This window comes from Zonotrichia albicollis, chromosome 14, assembly GCF_047830755.1.
Source record: "Zonotrichia albicollis isolate bZonAlb1 chromosome 14, bZonAlb1.hap1, whole genome shotgun sequence".
NCBI classification, from domain to species: Eukaryota; Metazoa; Chordata; class Aves; order Passeriformes; family Passerellidae; genus Zonotrichia; species Zonotrichia albicollis.
Window position 1 is genome coordinate 7,194,612 of NC_133832.1, and position 10,398 is coordinate 7,205,009.

General features: G+C 38.5%; 1 long non-coding RNA gene across 1 annotated transcript; it reads left to right on the forward strand.

Annotated features, from left to right (window-relative positions):
- The first annotated feature begins 330 nt into the window (after nt 1-330).
- On the forward strand, nt 331-9,032 carry LOC141730870 (uncharacterized). Its single transcript, XR_012582716.1, has 3 exons — nt 331-633; nt 7,380-7,500; nt 8,214-9,032. It is a non-coding gene; the product is annotated as an uncharacterized LOC141730870 (long non-coding RNA).
- The last annotated feature ends 1,366 nt before the right edge of the window (nt 9,033-10,398 follow it).

The following is a 10,398-nucleotide window of genomic DNA, read 5'->3' on the forward strand; positions in this document are numbered from 1 at the left end:
AATAGGGGGATGGGTGAAACACTTTAAACAGATTTGCATACAATTTTCAGAATGAGTCTTCTCATCATTGAAATGTACTTTGGACAGAATATTCCTGTCCTGGGTGTGACTGTTCTGGATTAGGGACATCATCCACCTACGTCTGTAGCCACGTCTGCTGTTTTCTGAAACCATTTTCATTTTCTGCTATCATTCTCTGAGATAATATCAATCTTTCACCCCATGTCTGCATTAAAAGACTAGGTTCTACAGATTTTTTTATACTTCACTCCCAACCCATCTTTTCTTTTTTCGTTTTTCTTTTTTTTTTTTTTTTTTGTTTCAGACAACCTGACATCTTCAAATTCCATCCATCTTATCATAATAATGTGTTTTCAGTGAGATGGCACTTAAGGGTTTTTTTCTTCCTCTGCTGCTCCTACTCTGGTAAATAACCAACTTGACCCTGCTGACAGGGCTTTTACATGTCCACATTGATGTATTCAAAACACAGCCAATAATTCTTGAATTTTGCACAGATATTTTCTGCACTCACTTACTGCAAAGGCCCAGGAAGCAGATGAAGGAACTGTGAACCTATGACAGACTGGCAAAAAATAATTTAGTAATCTGCTTCTGCAAAACTGCTTTCAGGTAGGTTTTTCCAGAAGGAATTTTCTCAGCTGGTAAGGTTACTTTTTGGTTGACAAAGCATTGTTGGAAGGTTCAGGTGCCATAAAGCTTCTAAACAATTCTCCGGTTTCTAAAAGCCATCATAATTACTTCTAATGTGACAAATTATTACTTTCTTTAATATTTAAATGGATGCTATTTTAAGCAGTATCTGAACAACAAAGCAATTTCAATTCTCTGTTGTTATTTCTCACCCATTGGTGTGCTTGCTCTAAATCCAAAGCAATTTATGGATCTCAGATAATTTTTCTGTAATGCTTTCAATTCATTGTTCAGTTTTTGAACCTATAGTATTTTCTGCTACCATACACATTCACAGTCCTTCCTTCGCTGATATCCATCTAACTCTGAGGTGCAATTATATTGTATTTCCTGTTTGCAAGTATACAAAATCTATATTGACCCTGGTGGGATAAAAAGCTATTGCTGGTACAGTAGCCAATAAATCTTGGAGTTGGAATGTGTCTGCTTTAATCTTCCCTGTAATCAATTAAGTTTTGAGGTTAGAGCTTCTAAGGTTTAATTCAGCTGGCTATTAGCAGAAGTCTATGAGCTGTCTTTTCTGAGGGATTTGTTGTGATATTAGGATGCAGTAGCTGAAGCATAAATCTATACCAAGATCTAAATTTGGGCACAAGCTATAAAATGATGGTTGAATTACATAGATGGGTAATTTATTGTCTGCTTTTTGATCAAAAGTTAGTTTATAAGGCTTAAGAATTAGGGGATTTTTAGTTTGTGCAGAAAACTTGTATACATGTATTATACTAAAATTCCACATGACTTGTTTTGTTTTGTTTTTAAGCAATTATTTTAAATATGAATAATGACGCATGCATTAGTCAGACTGTTGATTTGAAGATTCACTTCCAAATCACATGTGATAACACAGTTCCTGCTACTATTACTTTTTTTTTTTCCTCCAACTAAGTCTCAGAAATTCAACTATGTGTTCCCTTCCTGTCTGACACTCCTTCAGAAATGGCAGCCAGCCTGCGGATACTGTTTAGTTATCAAGATCCTCAATCTCAGATGCTCAGGAAAGCATGAAGCACTTTACGAGAATGGTAAATGTGATATCCCTGTTGCTTTAGCCATTCAGGAATTGGTAAATGTGATATCCCTGTTGCTTTACCCATTCAAGAAATGGTAAATGGGATATCCCTGTTGCTTTAGCCATTCAGGAAATGCACCCCTATGCTTTTGGGTTGCACCACGGAGTTACAAGAAGGAAGCCCAGGCCCTACAGAAGTTCTCCTTCCCAAGGGCTTTGGGAGCTCTGCTGGAGGGGCAGTAGCCAAAGTGGCTCCAGCATCATGGCAAGGGTCAGCAGTATCCAGAATCAAATCCCCCAGGCTGACTGGGACTGTAGGAGCCTCTCCTACAGTCTCAGTGCCCCATGTGTCACCCACCTGCCCCACACTGAGCAGCTCCTCTCCAGTGCCCCCCTTCCCTTCCCCAGCTCCATCCCTGTGCCATTTTCCATCACACAGACTGTGCTGTGCACTCCCTGGGCTGACCTCTGTGCAGCAGTGTGGGTGGAAATCTTTCTTTCTGATGAGCTGGTCCCTCACAAGTTTCCTGGATCTGTGACAGAAGAAGAATAGTAAGAGTTCTTTCTTGTCTCTCTGCACCATTTGCCTTTTTTTTCCCCTTAACTGCAGCCTAAATGGAGTAGAAGATGCTGCTGCTGAGGAGAATAAACTTCTCTTTCCCTGTGAAATATGGAAACACTAAAATGCTCCAGGTGTTCATTTTTCCAGCCTGCATATAAGTCAGGCATTGTAAAGCCTGAGCAATAGACAGCATCTCCTGTTTCTTAGAACAAGGTACTCTCTTTTTTTTTTTTTTTTTTTTTTTTTTTTTTTTTGTTTTTGTTTTTGTACCCTGTGTGGCTTTTCATCTAAAAGCAAAGGTCATTTAAACTGAAAAGCTCTTGTGGCAGTATATTAGTTTTATCAGGAGTTGCACAGTGAGGAGCAGTGAAAAGGACAGCAGTGTCCATCCTCCTCCCAGGCACAGCCAGGACACGGGGTCAGGGCTCTGACCTGGCATGGGAAGCACAGCACAGCTTCCCCTGTCCCTAATTCAGAGGAAAGGTTGGAACTGAAGCCTTCCAGGATGCTGGATGCACGACCTCAGTGTCAGACACCTCAGAGCATTCCTTGGTGTTCAGGATTCTTTCAAGGTCTTTACATGGCCCCACTTCTAGCTTCAACACTCTTTTTCAAGAAGCAAAAATGATTTTGCTACAAGCTCTAGTGTTGTGTCTCATCAGGAAGAGCTTCAAATGGATACTCTAAACCTTGCTTTTTCCATTTGTGCCTTTTTCCCCCTGAAAAACACATCACAGAAGACCAAGTTTGAACCTTTATATAGAACCTGGATTATTATTCTGATTTTAAGAGGCAATGAATCAGACCACAGGTTGACGTTGCACATTAGCCATCATCTCTGGTACTCAAGGGTCTGTCTCTAGATCCCACTTTCCATCAACCACAGGTAACTGGCTCATCTTATTGCAATGCATGATTATAAAAACACAAAACCAGCACATTTCTTAGCTGGATTGACATATTACTATTTATGGCTTTTTAAGTCATGCATATTTATGAGTTTCTAAAATGGTGTGTCCAATTTCAGAACTTCTTCAATGTCCAAATCTCATGAATTATGAAGTATATGTTTTAATATACATGATTATTAACGTACACAAGAAAAATGCAACTAATAGTATGACTAATTTCCTGTGGGAACTGATAAATTGCCTGCATATATATTTCTTCTGGAAAACTCTGACTTTTTGGTTTCATAATTCCCAGGCAGAATATTTATACCCCTGACAAATAAGGCAAAACACATTTGACACTTTTAAAATCCATTTACTTGCCATTTTAGGAGCATGGTCTTCATTATCAGAAGAATACCTTTTTTTTTTTTTTTTAGCAAACAAGGTAACTGACCTGGCACTTAAAAAGGAAAAAAAATCCCCTTGCTATTATTAAGTCTATTTTATATATATATAAAGACTGATTTTTATGCTTCACCTTCACGCATCTTTGCTGAAATACATTTTGAACTCAAACCTTCAACAGTGTTATTTAATTAGGAGAAATAGACAAACATTTTCCAATGTCTCACTGTTCTCTTTGTTTAAACTTTACTGGACCTATTTATCATGCACTTGAAAATATTTGTGATATACAAACATTTTAAATGCTGTAAAATTATTAAGGAATTGCAGTGTGTGCTGGCTATATTTTATTCTAAAAGAGCAAAACTATGTCCTTTCTATTTATCTCAATACCACTCAGGTGCTATTTCTCTCTGGGGAGAGTTTCTAGTGTTTCACAAGGGGTACACTCACAGTTTAACCATGGTAAATTCAGTTTAAAATCCATTCAGCCCTGAGAGACAAAACCCTTGGGAATCATGTGGTTTTAGTTCCAGGACTACTTGTTGGAAAAATGTGTGAAAAATTTTTGGGGATGGACTTGGAGAGGACTCACAGTGCAGGAGAGGAGCTGTGGGAAGTGAGGCAGGGACAGGAGGCAGAGCCACCATGGGGAAAGGGGTCTGGGACGACAGGATGTGGAGCTGAGATAGAGAATCCAGCTGGGAATGAGAGGATGGAAAATGGATGGAAACTTTCAGTGTCTGAAGAAATCAGAATATAATCAGGGTGAGAAATGTTAGAGAGCATTAAAGTGGTAAGAGCCTCGTGTGACTGGCAGGTGAAGAAGCTTTGCTTTTTGTTCTTCTAAAGACGTAGTTGGATGTAGCTTTGAAGAAAAAGCTTAAAAAGTCACTGCTGCTTGTTTTGGAGACTGAGGGTTAAAAGTGTTTCAAGCAAGAACATTCTCAAGTACTTGTGGTAATTGTCATGGTGCAGAGACTGCTCCTGAGAAACTCCATCCCCACCTGTAGATTATCAGCCAAATACCTAAAGAACATTAATAATCCTAATTCTTTTAAGATATTGGGGTAAGAAGAGAGTTCTGGTAAATACCAACTTTGATAAACTGCTAAGATCAATTCTCATTCCAAAAGGAAATAAATATATACCTATTTTTCTGCTTAAATTGACCTGTTAAGGCATTTTTACATCCTATGATATATACACATAAGTTTTGGGGAATTTGCCTTAAAAACTTCCAGGTAAGAGAACTCTGTAAAGCATTTCCTTGTCAAAACTTTGCTTGTGGTATGGAAAGGAATCCAGGTAAACACAGATTAGCCATTATTAAACTGGGCAACAAAGATTGGTTGAGTTTACCATTCATTCACTGCTGCACTGACTCATAAACTGGGCTCTTCTAATTAATAGCAGTGTAATGGTTAGGGATCCACATAGTAATAAAGCTGCTTATAGGATGGCTACTATAAAAAAATAAAAATAAACAAACCCTGGCGTGAGTTGTAAAGTTGTTTAATTGTCTCTAAATTAGATGTGGGGGGAAAAAAAAACATTTAAAGCAGGCATTTTTTGTAGTATTGTGGATTGCCTGTCTGAAAAAGGTTTTAACAGCCTAGGTTTAAAAGGAAGTAAATTATGGTAAAAGCAGTGACACCTGTAAATGTGAATACTTAGGATACCTTTAATGAAGAACAATAATTTAAAGGTATCTGGCTACAAACCTGAGTTGCAGCAAGCAACAGCTCTTATTGAACCACTCTACAGTAAAACATATGTTGAATTAATTGTAGAAAAATAAACATAATCATGACAGTAGAAGGCATAGTTTTCTAAGGTAAAAAACTTAGCTACATGATCAAATAAAGGTTTTTTTAAATTTTTTTAGTTATATAAATAAGTCCTTCAGGTAATTTCTGGTTTAGTCTAGCAGTTTCTATTATGAACTTGGCTGTTTACATACACAGAATCAGGAAAATAGCATAAAATATTAATTCAAATCAGCCACATTTCTACTCTGGTAGCATTTTCTGTGTACCAGCCCTGTTAAATCACCTGGTTGAATAGTAGAGCTCTCCTGTCCTCCTTAGGGATGTTTCTCTGTGTAGATTGTAAATCTCTACTCTTTTACTTCTATTTTCCTCTATAAGTACAGTCACTTTTCAGTGTCAGCTGGAAGAAAATAACTGGTTATTAAGGCATTCATGATTGAGTCTGACACAGGGGCAAAAAAGCACAAGTAAAAGCCTTTAATTAGGCATATCCTTGACTTTGTGTGACTGATTCTCTGCAGGTTTATGATATAATTGGGTTGATTTTCAATCTTGTTTTGGGAGTGGTTGTGGTGTGGAAAAATCCCTTTCCTAAATCTAGTGCACAAGTCAAAATACACAGAATCTCTTTCTCCACGATCCCTTGTCACAGATACATGCTAAACACTGTAAATATCAGGGAAATTTCTGAACTTGGCAAGTGTAAAGGATCTTAAGACTCTCTAAAACTCCCTGAAAGGAGGGAGCCAGGTGTGGGGCAGTCTCCTCTCCAGAGCAGTGCGTGCCAGGACCAGAGGAAACAGCCTCAAGGGGCACCAGGGAGGTTTGCACTGGATGAAGGAAAATTCCTTCACTGGAAGTGTGGTCAGGTGTTGGAGCAGGCAGCCCAGGGTGGTGGTGGCATCACCCTCCTGGAAACGTCCAAAAGCAGTGCAGATGTGGCATTTGAAGGAAGGTTTAGTGGTGAACAACGTGGTGCTGAGTTAATGGCTGGACTCAATGACATTACAGATCTTTTTGCCTCTAATGATTCTGTGAGAGTGAAAGGGGATTTTGGGATGGATGCAGGCAGAGGTGAAACCACAGCCTGCCCAGAAATGGCTTTTGCTGCTCTGTGTGAGTACAAGGTTGAGTCTCACAGTGTGATTTGAAGTTTGTCAGGTTTGAGCAGAAGCAGGAGTTTAATGCAGCCACTGCATTTGGATTTTGGTGGAAGGGATATTTCTATGTGTTGGATCTGGCTATGAAGAGCTGTAGAATTAAAGCTGCCATAACAGAATAGCAGTAGGTTTATGATATTGAAATTACTGGAGAGTGAAAGGTTTCTCTTGTCAACAGTGCCCATAAAAAATAACAAGGCAGCATGTAATGGCATCATTTAGTTTGGCTAGGGGAAAGCAGAAACACTTTATTAAAAAAATACTTGAAACAAGCTGCTGGTTCACACCCTGCAGTAGATAGATGACACAAAACCAGCTGTGGTAGATGCTGAAATGTTTTGGGACGCAGCAGAGGTGATTGCCTTCCCTGAGGTGCAAGGAAAGGTCAGAGCTGCATTCCTCAAGAGGAGAGGCTGGGGAGGAGCTGTGCACTGGGTTACTCCAGCTCTTGCTTCATCCCATGGGTGAGAGACAGATACCTGAGGTGAGGGATGGGCTCAGTGATCTGAAAAATCAGACTCCTCTACTGGAACAGTATGATACCATTGCCAGAGGAATAAAACTGTTCCGGAATAAAACTGTTCTGATTCTTCTGGCCAGGCTGAAATCTGGGATCCCTCACTCATTTGTAAATCTTTTTATTTGACCTTTTGCTTTTTGCCTTCAGGGGCTTAAATCTGAAAAATATTATTTTTCAGGGTTATTATAGGTACCAAGTAAGCAGAACTTTGGAAAACTAATGGCAAAGCCACATTTTGAGGAAAACCTTCCACCCAGTCTGCAACCAGAGGGAGTTTGATGGTCACACAGAGAAGCTGGGTGCTCCCATGGATTTAGCTGGTAATTGATATTTTGCTGCAGATCTCTCCAGATCCTGCCCCATCAATGGATGAGCTGTTGTTGTTGTGTTCACTGGCAGCTGTGTGAGGATCAAGTGCAGCCACTCTTCAAGGGAGAGCAGAAAACACTCTGGATCTTACAGGTGATATGTTACATTCATTTTTTTTCCAATGCATATTTGTCCTAACTCTGGAATTTGCAACAAATCTCTTCAAAGGAGGAAACTCTTTTGCCTGATGTGCCTCAAAGAAAACACAAACTATTTCTACTTTTTTCTTCTAGTTAGATACAACTTATAATTTGCAAAACAGTCACATGGCATACTGCCATGTCAATCAACATTTTTAAAAGGAGATTTGATTTAAAAACTGCTTCCTTAAATCATGTGTCTACACAGGCCTACACATCCATGCTTTCAATGAAATTAATAGTTGTCAAAAGAACAAAACACATATTATCTGTTCCTTACACTGACTTGAGCAATAATGAATGCTGTTACAAAGAAAGGCTCGAGAAGATATGACAGACATGAAACATTTTGGTTTGTTTTTTGTTTTTTGGGTTTTTTTTAATCACATCAGGAGCACTGAATATGAATTAAAACTTGTTATTGTGGATGGAAAGAAGGAAAAGTCTTGCAGAATTAAAATCACTTCTTTTAATTTATATTTGTTTCCATAATTTTGGGAGAACAGAAGGGTATAGGGGAGAATTTTCTTGTCATGAAATGAAGTTTTATATGAAAACAAAATATATTTGAAATTGTCAGAAATATTCAGCCATGCAAGATGATTTTAAATATGTGACTAGAGAATTTTGTTATTTTCAATACAACTTCTCCAACATCTTTTGCAGAAAATCAGGATATCAAGGGACAGTGTGCCACCACCTTTGCTGACTCTTCCCTGATCCACAGAGCCATGAACTCAGCTTTCCTTTGTGAGGTTCTCACTGATATTTCCAATTCCTACCTGACTTCTGTCTGCACTTATTGCTGAAGAGTTCTGAGTTATGGGAAAACTAAGCAAGACTGTGTTGCAGATTAGATATTATCTCTCAGCTTTGAGTTCAGCTTCAATAGTGCCATCTTTTTTCTATTCTAATTTTCTTAACTCCTCAGAGTTTTAATTCAGCTGCTACAGGTGTTTCCCTTTTTTCCTCTTATCAGATCAGTTTCAAATATAAATGCTGCTGCCATATTTGATGCTATCACAAGTTTCTTTAAGGATTTCTTTTTAGTAGTTTATCTTTCTTTTTTTCTGAAATCTTTGGAGAGTTTGAAGCCAGCACAAAGATAAATTATTTGGGGCACCCAGGCTTGAGTTGCATTGAGCAGATATAAAAGTCTGTTCCATTTTGGGGGAAAAAATAACATTTACAGCTAACCAGGATACTTGTACATAATTCTGAAGCCAGACAAGAGCAAAATTAAGCCACTTATATCTCCTAATCTGTCTCTCATTGCTGTGTGCCATGGTTTATTTTTAAAGTGGTAATTCACTTTAACTGAGAGCGCCAATGCCTGAATGCCTAAAGCTCTGTACAGAAGAGACATGACAATATTTTTACCCAAAAGCTAATACTCTGTACTAAATCAAGGACACAATTCAGTCCAGCCCCTTTTTTTCTTCTCTTTACACTGACTTTTGAATCAAATATTGTGCAGCTTCTGGATGGTGCCTTGAGACTGACCAAGGACCAAGGACTCCACAATTTTCCAGTGGATGTTCTTGAGTCCCTGCCTGACTTGATCCACTCCAGCAGGTGAAATTCACATTTCCCTGTAAAACTGCCCCTGTGAACATGCTGACTGCACTGCCAGCTGGGAGTGGATTCCTAATGAAGGGGATCTAGGTAAACTTCTGTAATTTTCTCACTGCAGAAGAGTGAGTTTTAGAAATGTGATTATTTTTAACCTCTCCAACAGGCTCCAGACTGCAGTTTGAGCCATTTGGAACTGGTGATAGATGGCATTGGGCGCAGAGGGGCTGCCAGTGACATTTGTGATCATAAGGTACCAGGTTCTGGCTTTACATACATCTAAAGTTTGTTGGAGCCAACATGTTTTTCATGGACTTCAGAGTGTTATACATAAAACCAAAAAAAGCACAAAAAAAGAGAAAAATCTTAACACTTATTCTGTAAACAATTGCAGATGAGTCTGTTCACACAGTGATGTCCTCCTTTTACCCACATCTGAATATTCAACACTAATCTTCTTACTGCTTATACCTGCCTCAAAACTATGTTGGGATATGTGAATTCTGAATTATGAACGCATGAATATTATGCTAAAAATTAACTTTGGATAAGTTGTCTGTGAAGATGTGTCATGTATAAGAGCTGATGACAAGATTAATTAGCGTCACTGCAAGTTGTGAAAGACGCAAAAAAATAGGTCAGGAAAGAAAGTAAAATTAAAAAATACAAATAAATAGAAAAATCCCATTTCACAGGAAGTTACCTTAGCTGAACCGTTGAATCTGTTAATCTTGAGTAGATGAAAATTGCTGGTACCAGCTGAAAACTAAGCCAGGGTTCAGCTGGATTCTTGTCCTTCTTGGATGTTCCCAATGCAATCTCTGCATCTGGTCTCTTGTACCTTTAGCATGTATCATAAACATTTTTTTCCTCCTTTTTCTCCTCATAGGCCAGCATAGACATCCTTTATTGCACCGCGCTTCAAATTCAGTTCAGAATTTGGCTGGGGTTGCTTTTGGCTTAGCCAAACAGAATGGGATTTTTCTTTGGTCAGGCCATTCAGTTTTGTTTAACTTTTCTCTCTATGGTGATCAGCAATGAAAAGAGGTCACACAATATCTGGATGTTTTCCTTTCTAAAGGAAATCCTTTCTAATCCCTTCTGTAGGGAAGTGGTAGATCTTTCTTTCTGAAGTTAGATTCTAAGTTCTTTAGATGTTTTTTACCATATTCTGTCCTTACAATATTCCTTATCAGCTTACATGGTCATTTCTTTTGCATGTTATCCTCTAAATCAATTTTAATAGCACACCTTTGATTCATCCTTACTCAAATCCTTG